The following is a 13495-nucleotide window of genomic DNA, read 5'->3' as shown; positions in this document are numbered from 1 at the left end:
ATAACTTCACAATTTATTGCTCTTCATTAAGATGGCATATAAGCCCCTGGCCTAACTGCTTCTTTGGGTATACAGTTCTTTCCTTAAAAGACCTCCACGTATAAACATAATAATCCCTTTCTACTGCGCACCTGGCTTTTGTCAGTTTAATTTGCAGGGCTCCATTAACTGAATCTAAGAAGGTAGAGGGAAAAGACCTTTCCTCCCCCACAGGTGAAATGACATTGTCTGAAGAGAGAGCAGAGAGAAGGGTCTGAGTGAGGACTGAGCATGGGGCTCTCCAACACTGGGAGGCCACACAGGGGAGGGGACCCAGTGAAGGAAACTGAGGAAGGCAGCCAATGAGGATAAAGGAGAGCATGGTGTCCCAGAAGCCAAGAGAATAGAGGATTTCAAGAAGGAGGAGTGGTCAGCCATGTCTAATGTTGCTGGGATGCTGCGTAAGATGAGAATAGGGAAGTCATCATCGGATTTGCAAGAGGCTGCCGGGGATCTTGCAAGCTCAGACTCTGGAAAGGTGGCATGACCTCTTGATTGATGAGGATCCGGAAGAGAAGGGAGGGGAGGAAGGAAGATGTTGACTACCCTTTTGAGAAGTTTTCCTGTAAATGGGAGCAGAGAAAGGAGGAGGTAGCTGGAGGATGATGGAGGGGTCTGTTAAGAAGGGAGAAAATACAGCATGTTTGCATACTCCTTGAGGACACTCTGGTAATGCATGGGAGTGGGTAATGGCAGGAACAGAATCTTTGAGCAAGTTAGAGGGGATGGGTGGACAATTCATCTGCTGTCTTAACAGGGAAAGCAGCTCCATGTGATGAGTGGATTTAGGGGTGTGAGGATAAGAGAGTCCCTGTCTGATTCCTTTTATTTTCTCCATGAAGTGTGAGCAGAGTGAGGGGTGTGGGAGGCTGGAGGCCGGAAGGCGGGGAGAAGCGGTGAACTGACATGGTAGGAAGGTGGTAGGAGGGCCTGCCAGTTGGAGTGTCCAGCCGGTCCCCATGGATCACTAACATGAAGTTGGATCAACCAGCATGTTGGCACTGTTTTCTCCTGCCGCATTCAGCTGCTTGGGTGCAGGAGAGGAATGGGTAGAAAGCTGGTGCTTTGATGATGGCAGAGTGGGCATAGGGGCACAGCACACAGGGAGAAGGGCAAGGAAGTTCAGGGTCCCTGCAGAGGGAGTTAATCCAGGCTGGGTTAGAAAAGAAGTGAGGGCCCAAACAAGACGACGGGAACATAAGAGCAGGACACCGTAGGTCCTGAGGTCCCAGGATGGCTGTTTTGGGGCAGGAGAGGAGGAGAGCTGGAAGGATAGGAGGTGGTGGGCAGAGGCGGGGATGTTTGGAGTCAAATGCTTTGAAGGTAGGGCAGGATCATAGCAAGGACAGTGGGAGAACCGCGTACCTGCGGAGGGGGACAGAGAAGAGCATGGTGGTAGGTGAGACGGTCGAGGGACATGAGCCCTGGGTCTTCGACGGGTCCCGCTCGGCAGACGGGAGCGGGGTGCAGACGAAGTCAGTGAGCAAGGCTTCCTCAGTGATGGAGCAAGAGATGTGCCCCAGCAACCGGCTAGTGAAGGACGGAGCTGAAATTCAAACCCCGGACCAGGGCTCTTGGCGCTCTCCCTGCCCCCTGTGTCCCACCACCAGGTGTCTGCTGGTGATGCAAGATTTCCTCATTCTGCAACACCCGCCGCCCGCTGACCAGTGCGAGCCAGGGAGATTCGTAAAGCACTTTGCGCGCACAGCAGGTACGCAGTCCGGTGTGCAGCCCCCTGAGTACGAGGGCGCGCTAGCCACATTGGCTCTTGGCGCTCCTGCTTCTCAGATGCCCACTGGGCCGTGCAAAGTGCGCTCACTCATTTGACCACAGTCGCTTGCCATTAGGGACTGCGCTGCCTCAGGGGTTTAAGGCTGGTGTGTAGGTGGTGATGGCAGCAAAGGGGACTGTATACGGCTGCTGGGCCCCTGACATACTGTTTGCATGGTGCGGTGCACTCTACATGCACTGAGGTGGCTGGCTCTACTTCCAGAAGCCCTGGGATGACTCCCTCCGCGAACTGAAGCTTTCTTGGACACAGCAAATCGTTGTCGGATTTTCACATTTTACTTTTTCATAAACGGGTGCCTAGGTAGACCTGAGAATCTTGGAAACAGCCATTCAGCCCACAGATATTCCTGGAGCCCCTCCCATGTGCCAGCCATGGGGGCAGCCGGGGTGGGGGGTGGGGGCACAGCAGAGATCAGAAGATGCAGGAAACACCCCCCCACACACACACACACACGCTGGCTGCTGGCGGGGTAGGACCCTGCGGTTCTGCGTCCAAAGGCAGCGTCGTCTTCCCTGCCTGCTACCCGGGGCTTTCCGATCTTCCCCAGCACTGGCTCACCTGCCATCTCACCTCTCCTTCCCTACCCTCCATTTAAAAATAGAAGCCAGCCATCAAAACCTGCATGGTCTCCAAAGTGCACCCTGCCCTCCTCAGAAAAGCCAACAAGTTCAAAGTGGGCAGAGTTTTGTGTATTCCTTTCCCTCTGGGCCCGGGCTGTCTCTGCAGCATTTCTGGCAGGCCCCGGTGTGAGGAGCTCAGAATTCAGAACACTTGGCAGCAGGGAATGAGATCGCGGCCATTTGGAAAGGATTAGGAAGAAGTTACACGGAGTGTGGTTTGGGGTTTGTGTTTATCTCAACTGTAACTTTCCAGAAAGCTGGGACACCCAATTCCAATAAAAGCCTCCCCAAGTATTTTTGGGAGGCATTGTGATGCCGCTGGATTATGTGGGTGGGGGTGGTTTTCCCAGTTTGTGCCGTGCGTTTAATTACTGGGAAAACTTCTGTCCAATTTGTGAACCAACATGTGGTTCCCGAGGGATGTGCCCTGGGCAGGTGGGGAAGGTAGCACTGCTGGGCTGAGGGGTACAGTTCAGCAGGGCCTCCTTAGAGCGGGGGCTGTGGCCAAGGCCAGGCCAGACAGGGAATCAGAGTGGGCGGGAGAGCTGGGACCAGGGGTCTGGCTTTGTTGTTGCAGACTGAACTTCTGCTACCACTCCTGGGGCGACAGGGGCTGAGGCTCAGAATCGGCTGGCGTGGGTTCACGCCAAGGATCGTGCAGGGCCCCAGGCAGACTCAGAGAGCCCTGGAGGCAGCGCTGCAGGCCTAGGGAAGCCCCCCCAGCACGAGCTGGCTGCGTCAGCCGCTGAGATCGGTAAAGCAATGGCCCAGCAGAGGGGCCAGGGCCCAGCCCGCCCCTCTGGCTCCAGGGCAGAGGGAGAGGGAGGCACAGGGAGGTTCCTGGAGCCCAGCCTGGGCCCAGCCTTTTGGCATTAAAAAAAAAAAAAAAAAATTTATTACTATGTCTAGCAGTCCAAGGTTTTCAGTTACTCACACTCATTTATTCATTCCATCCGTTCAGCATACGTTGATCGATCACCTATTTTGTGCCAAGCGTTCTGCTCCATGACATACAGAAACTCTCTCTTTGCTTTAATTATCTCCGTCCATCTCCAGACACAGTGCCCCTTTATAGTAGTCGTTCAGTGCACGGCCATTACTAACTGTAGCAGTGACAAGCCCTCCTAAGACGGAGTTCCTAACCTGGAGGAAGAGGAAGGGAGAGTAACTTCTGACACCTACTACGTGCTGGGTCCTGTGGCAGCTATTGACATGCTTGCATCATTTCCAGGGAAACTGGCATAGAGATATGTAGTCACCACAAGTCTGAGGGCGGTAAGGGGGACTTCATAGAAGGTCTTGCGCTAGGGGCCCCCTTTGAGCTGGGCCTTAAGGACCAAGTTCACTGGGTAGAAGAAGATGGAGAGAAAGAGAAGAGCATTTCGCGTGGAAAGAACAGCACCAGCCATGGCCTGGAGGCTTGAAGTGCCTGTAGTTTGGGGGGGAGGGGGGCGGGGGGGGGGTGGGGGGGGGGGGGGGAGGGGGAGGGACGGCGGGAAGTTAAGAGTGGCTAGAGACGGGGCGAGGGGTGGGTACATTGATAGGTGCCTGGTTTCATGCGCTCCCCTAACATCTGGGCAGGGTTGCCTCCAGGACATGACCTTGAGCAGAGTCTTCCATAAAGCAACTGGCCCTCGGGAGCTGAGCTGGCCGAGTCCCCAGACTTTGCTGGCTGGTGTGCGGACCTTCTGGTTATTTGGTTTTGTGTTCCCACCTCTCCGTGTCCACTGCTGCTAGCTCCCGTGCAAGGCTGAGGGCCCTCAGGGCCTGGGGTCCCCTCTCTGGGCAGGAGCTTGGCACAGAGTTCCACACAGGCTCCCAGAGTTCTGGTGAGCTCTGCACAAAGCACGGTGCTTGTCTCCCTTCTCTCATCTGCCTGGCAGCCCCCCTCACCAAGAGGAGTAGGCTGTAAAGGATAGAAAGCAGGGAGCTCTTGGTTCAGTGTAGCCACTGGGGCTGCAAGGAGCACAGCATAGCCAACTCTGAGTCCCTAAATTGTGCTTGAACCCTTGCTGATACCTCCTCATGTTCTCCTCCTCCACCCCCACCACCCAGCAGACCTCAGAGTGGGCTCTGATCCTTCCCGATCTGTGGTAATTGGGGGCTTAGGGGCAGAGAGGATGCTAGGTGGTCAGGAGTCCTGAATCCTCTCTGCTGCCAATGACTCACTTGCTGTGTGACCCCAGGCAAGTCACTTGACCTCTCTGAGCCTATTTCTTTGTCTGTGAAATGAGGTAATAGCGTCCTCTTTGGTGTCCTGAGTAGACATGGGTGAGAGCACAGTAAACCGGCAAGCATGGCACGTGTATGAGGGGGAGACCATCAGTGACAGTAATGAGGCTTCAGCTATCCCTCTTGCTCCCCACAACAAAGGCCTGGGCTGCTGGCAGGGTACAGTCTGGAGCCGGGGCTGGGCGGCGGGGATGCTGGCAGGCTTTCTCTGCCGGTCAGAGGAGCTGAGGTAGCCCCCTGGGGAAAGAGTGTAGGTGTGTCAGGGCCTGAAGACCTGGAGTGCCATCCTGGCTCCCACCCACAACGGGGCTGTTTGCTGCAGTGCTGTCCTCCAAAGGCCTCCACCCGCAGTCCCAGCACGAGGTCCACCTCAGGGAAGTATGGCCGGTCCTGACTTCAGCTGGCGCCGGTCTCTGCCCGTCTCAGCTCCGCGCCCTCTCCCTAGGCCCTGGGCACTGCCAGGAGGCCCCAGCCCACTGGGAGATGACGAGGGTGGGCAGGGGGTTGGCTTGCCAGGGCTCTGTTCTGGGAGTGGGGAACAGAGAAGTGCCAGGGGACACTAGTCTAACCCACCACTCAATCATTCATTCGGTTATTCACTACGTATGTTCTTTAAAAAGATTAAAGAGCACACAGACGTGAAGGATTATTAAGACAGTCTAGTTGAGGAACCAAAGAAAATGCATTTTAAAAAGCACCCTCCGGGGCCAGTTATGTAACCGTGCAGGTCAGCAACACGCCCCAGAGACAGTAGCCAGTGAGAGGGCAGCAAATGCCACATTGCAGGGGTGGCTGAGGCCCAGAGGGCTGTGCACAGGGTGGTGTATGCGGCTGAGCTGCGGGGGGGGGGGGGGTGAGTAGTGCCTCAGTTTCCCTCCTGTGCAGTGAGGCAACGCAGGGCTCGCCAGTGGGGCCAGCCCAGCTCTGGGCAGCTGATGCTTCCTGAGGGCTGACCAGGCATGCGGTGCACACAGCCTAGCTCGTTCGGTCCTCACAGTAACGCCCCGTGGGGCAGGAACCCTCATTATCCTCACTTCCCAGAGGAGACCCAGGTGTGGAGAGGTACGTCCCCTCGCCAGGAGCACCGGGCTTGTAAGTGGCAGAACCCAGACCTGGGACTCAAGCAGGTGGGCACGGCTAGTGTGTTCGGTCTCTACTACACTGCACTGGGACCATGGGAGCAAATCGCCTTCCGGGACATGAGGACGTCAGAGCTGGAAGGGAGCCCTGGGACTCTGGGTACTCGTTCCTTTTAGGAATGGAGAAACCGAGGTGCCGCGTGGTGATGTGTCCTGCCCAAAGGCACACAGCTCATGAGTGGCAGAGCGGAGGTCTCAGCTGTGGGTCCACTGATCCGCCACTGCTTCTCTACACCTGGCTAGTACAGGTGCGGCCTGGGGACCAATGATAGGGGTATTCCTGGGAGCTCGTTAGGAATGCAGAGTCTCGGGTTCCCCCAGACTTACGGGGCAGAAACCTGTATTTTGACAAGAGCTCAGTGGTTCACATGCACTTTCTAGTTGGAGAAGCAGTGCCCTGTGCTGCTCTACCTTCCTGGTCTGTAGTGTCTGTTACCGTGAGTTCCACGACATTGTATCCAGATATAATAAAGCCTGAAATTAGGCAATTCTGGAAGCTCCATCCCAGGCTCACGTGGGGGTGAGTCCTCTGGGATCTGGGAGAGGCAGACAGAGCAGGTCCCCCAGAGCTTGGTCCTTCTTGGGCTCAGGCACACCAGTCACCACTGACCTGCTGCTCAGCTGGGAGCTTAGTCCTGAGCTGGGGGTTGCCAAGCCCAGGGAAGAGGGTAGCACTCAGACCGGGTCCAGAGCATCCTCCAGCATCGCCGCTGATGGCTAGGGGAGGAGGCCTAGACTCCTGTGAGGGAAACCTAGGCCCAGGGGCTGCCCTGGGAATGGCAGGTTCGGGACAGAAGTTCCTGGCAGCAGGGGTGGTAGCCACGAGCTTGGGCGGGGCCGAGGGCCAAGGAGCTCTGGTTCTTTCTCTGCTCTCTCCCAGCACCTCCATGCACACTGTGAAAGGCTCTTCTCAGTCCCATGGAAAGGCCTATGTCCTCACAGCCTGGAGACCCTCCGCCTCCCCACTCTTACCTGCACAGAAATCTTGCCACTGCCCCTGAGTGAAGTCAGAGGTTGAGATGACCCAGCGTGCCCACCGCAGCCCCACACTCATCCTGGTTTGCTGGCTGGCAGCCCCTGTCCTCCACCCTGGGTCCTGGGGAAGTCAGCGGATCTGGGCAGAAGACTGGGGAAGACCCCAGGCTGGGAGTGAACACAGGAACACAGTGGCCTTTTGCTCTGTCTCCCAGCTCCTCTGAATCTGAGGCAGCTACACAAGGGCAAGGAGTGTCCCACTGTAGCTAGCAGGGCTTGGGGCACCGAATCCACCTTCCTGCACAGCCCACCTTCAGATGGGGCAGGAGAGGACACCTCCAAGGCCCCCAGCTTATTTGCTGCTCCTCTGATGCCCTAGTCTCCTCTCTACATGCTCTTCCCCTTTCTCCTCGATGTACAGCTTAATGTTCCTCTGACTTGCTGTGTAACCTTGGGCAGCCTCCCCCCCTCTCTGAACCTTATGTGAAATGAACAAGGCTAAATTAGCCCTCTTCAGGTGGGTCTTGGAGGAGCTCTAGGGCTCCTTGGAGCAGCCTCTGGGGAGAGCATAGCATCCAAAGGTAGACCTGATGGGCAGGGCTCCAACCTTTACCTCTAATCAGAGCAGCTTTGCTACACTCCGATTTCTATAATGGGATGTTTGTTGGCTTGCTTTCTTTTTTTCTTTTCTTTTTTCTTTTTTCCTTCCTTCCTTCCTTCCTTCCTTCCTTCCTTCCTTCCTTCCTTCCTTTCTCTCTTTCTTTTCTTTTCTTTTCTTTTCTTTGCCAAATGGTCTACATGCTTGGGAGAAGTTCTGGAGGACTTTTATAGTACTGTCCAGCTGGAATCCCCTAGGGGTAGATTTTTGCTCCATGTGGCACAATTCTGGGCCGTTCCAGGCTGGGGCCCAGTCAGGGCTAAGGGGAAGGATGCTCTCCCTCAGCTGGCTTCGCCCAGGAGTGCAGAAGACAGGAGGGGAGAGGGTCCAGGTACCGGACCTCTCTCTCAGTCTTTGATGGTCCAACAGCTACTCCTTTCTGTTCCTCTTTCCTGCTCGCCTTCACTCACCCAAAACTTCCCAAAGGAAGCAGCTCTCATTAAGTCAGTGGAGGCTGACAATGTTGAAGCCACAGCCTTGTTCAAGGGGTGGCTCAGCCCCTGGGACTGAATGCAGTCCCGGCAAAAACCAAGTGGCCTGTTTTCCATGGAATAATCAGCTGGATAACTGTCCAGTCTCCGCTAGGCCATGTAGAGGTGTTGGCTCAGCTTGGGGGAGACCAGACAGTCCCTCACTCTGAAGGGGCTGGCCACCGAAGCCAGGAAGACAGCAGTATCCACTGACTCAGCAATTTCACCCCTGGGAATTCAACCCAAGGAGATATTACAGAAAGAAAAGGCCATCTGCATAAAGATGATCACTGTGGCATTACTCAAAATAGCCCTAAACAGGGAACTACCCAGCTTCCCAGCAATAGGGGTAGTAAATTATAGAACATCAACCAGATGGAATATTATGCACCCACTAAACTTAGCATGTGAAGGCTATGTGGAAACATGGAAACAACCCTGATGATAAAATGTTAGTGAAAGGGAAGCGGCTCCGCACACATCAGTACTCTTTCTTTTCCCTAGCAAAGGTGTGACAGAGAACGGCAGCTGTATTATGAGTGACTCGCTGTGTCATTCACTGAAGAAATAACGATTGAGTGTCTCCCATGTGCCGGGGCCGGGGCTGGGTGCAGCTGAGAACACCTTTCCTGCTCTCCATCTAGCGCCTCCCGTCTAGTCCTAAAGCTCTTCCCTAAATGGCCTTCAAAATTGTCACAGCGTCATCTTTCAATAAGAAGTGGTTGATGAGGGAAATAAGGGAGGAGAGGTGCTCCTCTCCTTCCTGGGAATGTTCGTTGGCTCCCGGGATCAGAGCCACCTCCGGCGGGAGTACATACATGTCAGAAGAAAACCAAATGTCAATGTGGTAGTGACATTTCGGTCTTATAATGTCTTAGTTTCCTTTGAAGCAAAAACAGTTTTAAAAATCCATGTTAAAAAGGAGGAAAAAAGTTAGGACTTGTTACTAATCTCGCGGCTGAATAATTAAGTGTGCCTTATTCTGAAAGTAGCAGGCGAAATTATGCAGTGCCAAAAGTGACAACTCTCATACCTACACCATCCCGTCTCTAGCAGCATGGTTTTAACTTCATAGCTAAACTACGCTGCCAGAAAACCTAATAAAAGGAAGCAAAAATATTTCTGTTTATACCAAGCTGCCATTTGAGAAAGACTTTTAAATATGTTCTTCCCCATGTGTAAATCTGACAGCAGTTGCATAATTAAAACCCCAGTGGAGAGTTTCCTTTTAATCTTTTAAAAGTAAACCGGTAAAACGTCCTTTAGGATGTGAAATGATGGATTAATACTTGGCTATCTTTGAGCCTCCGAGAATATTGTTTAGTGCTGAAAGAACACAAGCCACCATCTTTATCTGTAGGAGTTCATGTAATCACAGGAGATGCAGATAATGATGTGCCAAAGGGCACACGTGCACCTATGATGAGTTCTGCTCATCTTGGATTTTGTTAAATGGAGGACCGAATAAACGAATGCAATCACATGAAAACAAACTTGATTTCAACCCCTTAGGAATATGTCACGTAGCATAGATGAAAGAAATAATAATTACCCAGGATTTCAGTTCAATATGAATGATTTAGGCCACAAAGTGGTTTTTTATTTTACTTGAGCTGTTCAGGTTGACTTTCTAAACAACCTCAACTACTGCTGAACAATCACTGGCAAATTTTTCCTGGATCTGTACCATGTGGACACACATGTGTCTCTACAGTTGCAAACTGCCTAGCTCTGGGGTTGGGGCCCTGTTCAAGCCAAATGTCCAGACAAAGATTTCATCTTATCATGATGTTCCATCTAACCCTGAATACACATAGCCACACCTGAACTTTTCTTCTATGTCTCCTGTAGCTGAAGGCCCATTCCTGCCCCTTCTTCCCCTTCCCTTCCCTGCATGTACACGTACACACGTACACACACACGTACACACACACACACTGGGGCAAAAGAAGGCAAAAAGCAAGTGGTTTCTGTCTTTGTACCATTCTGATAAACATCAGAATGTCTCCTACTTGCTAGCACCTCTGTCTCTGACTTTCTTGGTATTGGCTCTTGCCTTCTCAGCTTAGACCTGCCAGATGCTTCTAGTCTGTCTGACCTCTAAGATATGTTTGATCCTTCACGTTTTCTCAGGACTCAATCAGTTGTTGGCCTGACCAACAGACCAGTCCTCCTGCCCAGCCCTGTCCTGCTGTCAGACCCACACCCACCCACACCCATTATTAAATACTCCAGTCTCAAACAAGGATGTGCCCACTAATTATATGCATGAAATTGGTAGACCAAACACTGCATAACGTGGATTCTGGACCCAGCTGAACATATAATCAACCGTGACCTGAGACAAGTCCCTTAATGCTCTGCACCACATGGGATTGGACTAAAGTTCTCCCCCTTGTTCTAGTCATCTTTAGTGCAAATAGCCAGGATATGCCGCCCATAAACACTGTGATCCATCTGTTGCTGGAATATGCTTTAACCTGTGTCTTGTAGGATAAGCTTTAACTTTTCAAAATGTAGCACCAGGCCTGACATACACAATTCATCATATTTATAGAATAAATAAAAGAAGGTTTTTTTTTTAATACTAAAATCTAGATGCATCATTTAGCAGGGTCCACACAACACAAAAAAGGAATATCCACACTACAGCATGGACCATAGACACCATGATCTTACACTGATCAGATAAAACTGAGTGCATGTGAATTTCCCTCCCCACTGGATGAGGTGACAGGCAGAGAATCCTGACTGCCCATTTTGGACTGAGCTTTGGCTCCCTGAGCCACTAAATGCATAAAAGCACCAATACTAATAATGGTCTCTGAAGACTCAGGGCATTTAAGGGAAAGAAACCATATAAGCAGAAGAGAAACTGACGTATATAGGTCTTTAGTTAAATCTCATTGAAGTACATTTTGCAAGAGAAGGCTGAAATGACAGCCATGGTACTTTGGGATTCAGCGGAACTTATCTGATGGACAGAGTGACTGATTTGAACCACTGGCCCAGACCACTAGAGCAGGTGGGTAACTGACAGCGATCCTGCTACTCGCATGGCTGTCCTGACATCCCCGCAAAGGTCTGTTTTGATGCTAAGCTGTCCACAGGCTGGTTCTGGTCTCTGAGTGCAGCTCCCCTGAGAGATACATGTCTCCCTGCAGCAGATTTTGGAAACAATGTGCTGGGTCATTCGTAACACAGCCACATGCTTGAGTGTAGCCCTCCTACACTGCTTGCCTACATCTGAAAACACAAATCAAGAAAGAGAACATAGCTCCTTTCTGCTTGACTAAAGAACAGCCTATTCTGCCAGTAGATTAAAGGCTGGGGCTTGGAAAAATTTGCCAACACACAGACTTGATTTTGTGCAAAGACTGAGAGAAGCTTTAGAAGCTGTGGCTGGGCAGTGAATGAAGAAATTGATGGGAGCTCCATCAGAGAGGTGCCAAGACCACATGTCATTGGCATGGGGCCCCCTTCGGGTGGACTCACTGCCTATAGGGGAAGAGAATGCTGCTAACACCTTTCCCTTTAGCCTGTGAGTTCCATTAGGAAGCTAAAGCCAGAGTGTGTAAGTGGGAGAGAAATGCTGTCACCACCCAAAATGTGCACAGGTATGCCTCTAGGTGGAAGAAAGCAAAAGGGTATGTTTACAAGAGGAAGAGCACAAATCAGTAATGAGCGATGAAGGCATGATGTCATCCTCTAGGACTAAGCATCCTTAGTACTTTTAAAGCACTTTAAAAAAACTCTAGTTGCTATAGCAACTTGATGCAGCTCTTAAAAGGGGATTTTTTTTTGAGGGGGTCATTTTATATCTTCAATCACCATAACAACATGATATAGCTTTTAAAGGGTATTTTTATCCAATTTGTGTGTGCTTTGGGCTTGGGCCATATTTGCCTTTTCTACTTAAAATAATCAGATCAAGCATGACACATGAAAAATCATTGAAGGAAAGGAAGCCCTTTCGTAGACTGTACATATACACTCAGAGAGACATCTCTAGCTGCTCATATTCTGCACATGGATGAAGGCTTTCTGTCTCCCAGCAGCCATCTGCGATGGCTTACACTGGCCAGTTAGTCTGTGCCCGTCTCTGAGCTGGCATAGCAAACTAGCCCAGAGCCTACCCATGGAAGGTGTGTCCATGCAATCCCTCACTGCTCAGCCCAGTGAATCCAGCCCCCTCCTCCAAAACTACCACCAGGAGATAGTGCCTTGGGGTGACTAGTGATATGGCCAGCCGAATGCCTTCTCCCACCCTGGGACTCAAAGCAGGAGCAGATGGGACACACAAAATCTCACCAAAGTGGAAATCCTGTATTTATTCTGCACTCTCTAGTAGCTGGGGAGGAGGTCTGTTCACATGACACCCAGGGTCCAGGGAAAGGGGGGATGGGGAAAGTGGGTCTCAGGAGAAGAAGTAAGACAAGGAAGGGGCAGAGTGGGGAGCAGCAAGGGACTCCAGCTTCTCTACAGGAGAGGTTCAGAGGAGGGGTAAAAGTGGGAGAAGTGGGGGGCTTATTAAAGGAGTATTTAAACAGCATGTTGTGTATGGTTGTGAAACCGTGAGCTGTTTATCCCCCCAAAAAAAGGAAAAGCGGGGGTGCCTGGATGGCTCAGTTGGTTAAGCGACTGCCTTCGGCTCAGGTCATGATCCTGGAGTCCCGGGATCGAGTCCCACATCGGGCTCCCTGCTCGGCAGGGAGTCTGCTTCTCCCTCTGACCCTCTTTCCTCTCGTGCTCTCTATCTCTCATTCTCTCTCTCTCAAATAAATAAATAAAATCTTTAAAAAAAATAAGGAAAAGGGATAATAAGTATAGAGAAGCCACCCCTCCCCCACCCCACCCAGCTACCCCTTGGTGCCACTATTGGTTGGAAAAGACGGCAAGGTAACAGGAGAGGTCAAGAAATTGGAGAAGTTGGGAGGGGGTGGAGGGAGAAGGGTGAGAAGTGGGGGAAGCAGAATAAGAGCGCCGAAGTCCGCGCCTCCAAGTCTAACGGGCTTTTCTTTGGGGGAGGTGCGGTATGGACCGGAGGAGAAGCGGGTGGGAAGGAGATCAAGGAAAGTGGTCGCCCTCCCCAGGGTAAAGGGCTAGAGGATACTGAAGGAAAACGCGTGGCGAAAGAAAGAAAGAAGAGAGAAAAACGCTGTGAGTGGAGGTAAAGGGGGCTTCCCAAATCATGTGGATGAGGAAACAGACCCAGGGGGCGCGAGAAATGCAAGGAAACAGCAGGCCCTGGACGCTCGTTCTCACGAGTCCTCTTAGAGGCGAAAACAGGCGCACAGAGGTTAAGTCATGGAAGCTGGCAAGCGCTGGAGCGCGCGGGCGGCCGCCGGTCAGCCCAGAGCCTGGGTGAGTGTTCTCCCCGTTCGGCCGCACTGCCTGGCAAGTCACCGCTGGGTGAGCGCCAGAGATGGGCCTCTCAGGCCACTTTCCGCGCCAACAGCCGGTTAAGAAAGAGAAGGGTTAGGAGGAGGGGGACGGGCAGAGAGGTGAGGGCAAGAGGAAAGTAGGCGGTGGGGTGTTAGAAGGTAAGGGGGGAGCCAAGGGACGCGGAC

General features: G+C 52.1%; 1 protein-coding gene across 1 annotated transcript in view; it reads right to left on the bottom strand.

The window, feature by feature from the left end:
* The window catches only part of KCNK12 (potassium two pore domain channel subfamily K member 12), a 53654-nt gene that overhangs the window by 38139 nt on the left and 2020 nt on the right, over positions 1–13495 (bottom strand). The gene's annotated exons all lie outside the window — the stretch shown is intronic.

The sequence above is a fragment of the Callorhinus ursinus genome, unplaced genomic scaffold, assembly GCF_003265705.2.
Source record: "Callorhinus ursinus isolate GAN/ISIS: 27379988/994484 unplaced genomic scaffold, GSC_fseal_2.0 scaffold10, whole genome shotgun sequence".
NCBI classification, from domain to species: Eukaryota; Metazoa; Chordata; class Mammalia; order Carnivora; family Otariidae; genus Callorhinus; species Callorhinus ursinus.
The sequence above is the reverse complement of the archived record's forward strand: the minus strand, read 5'-3'. Positions and strand labels throughout refer to the sequence as shown.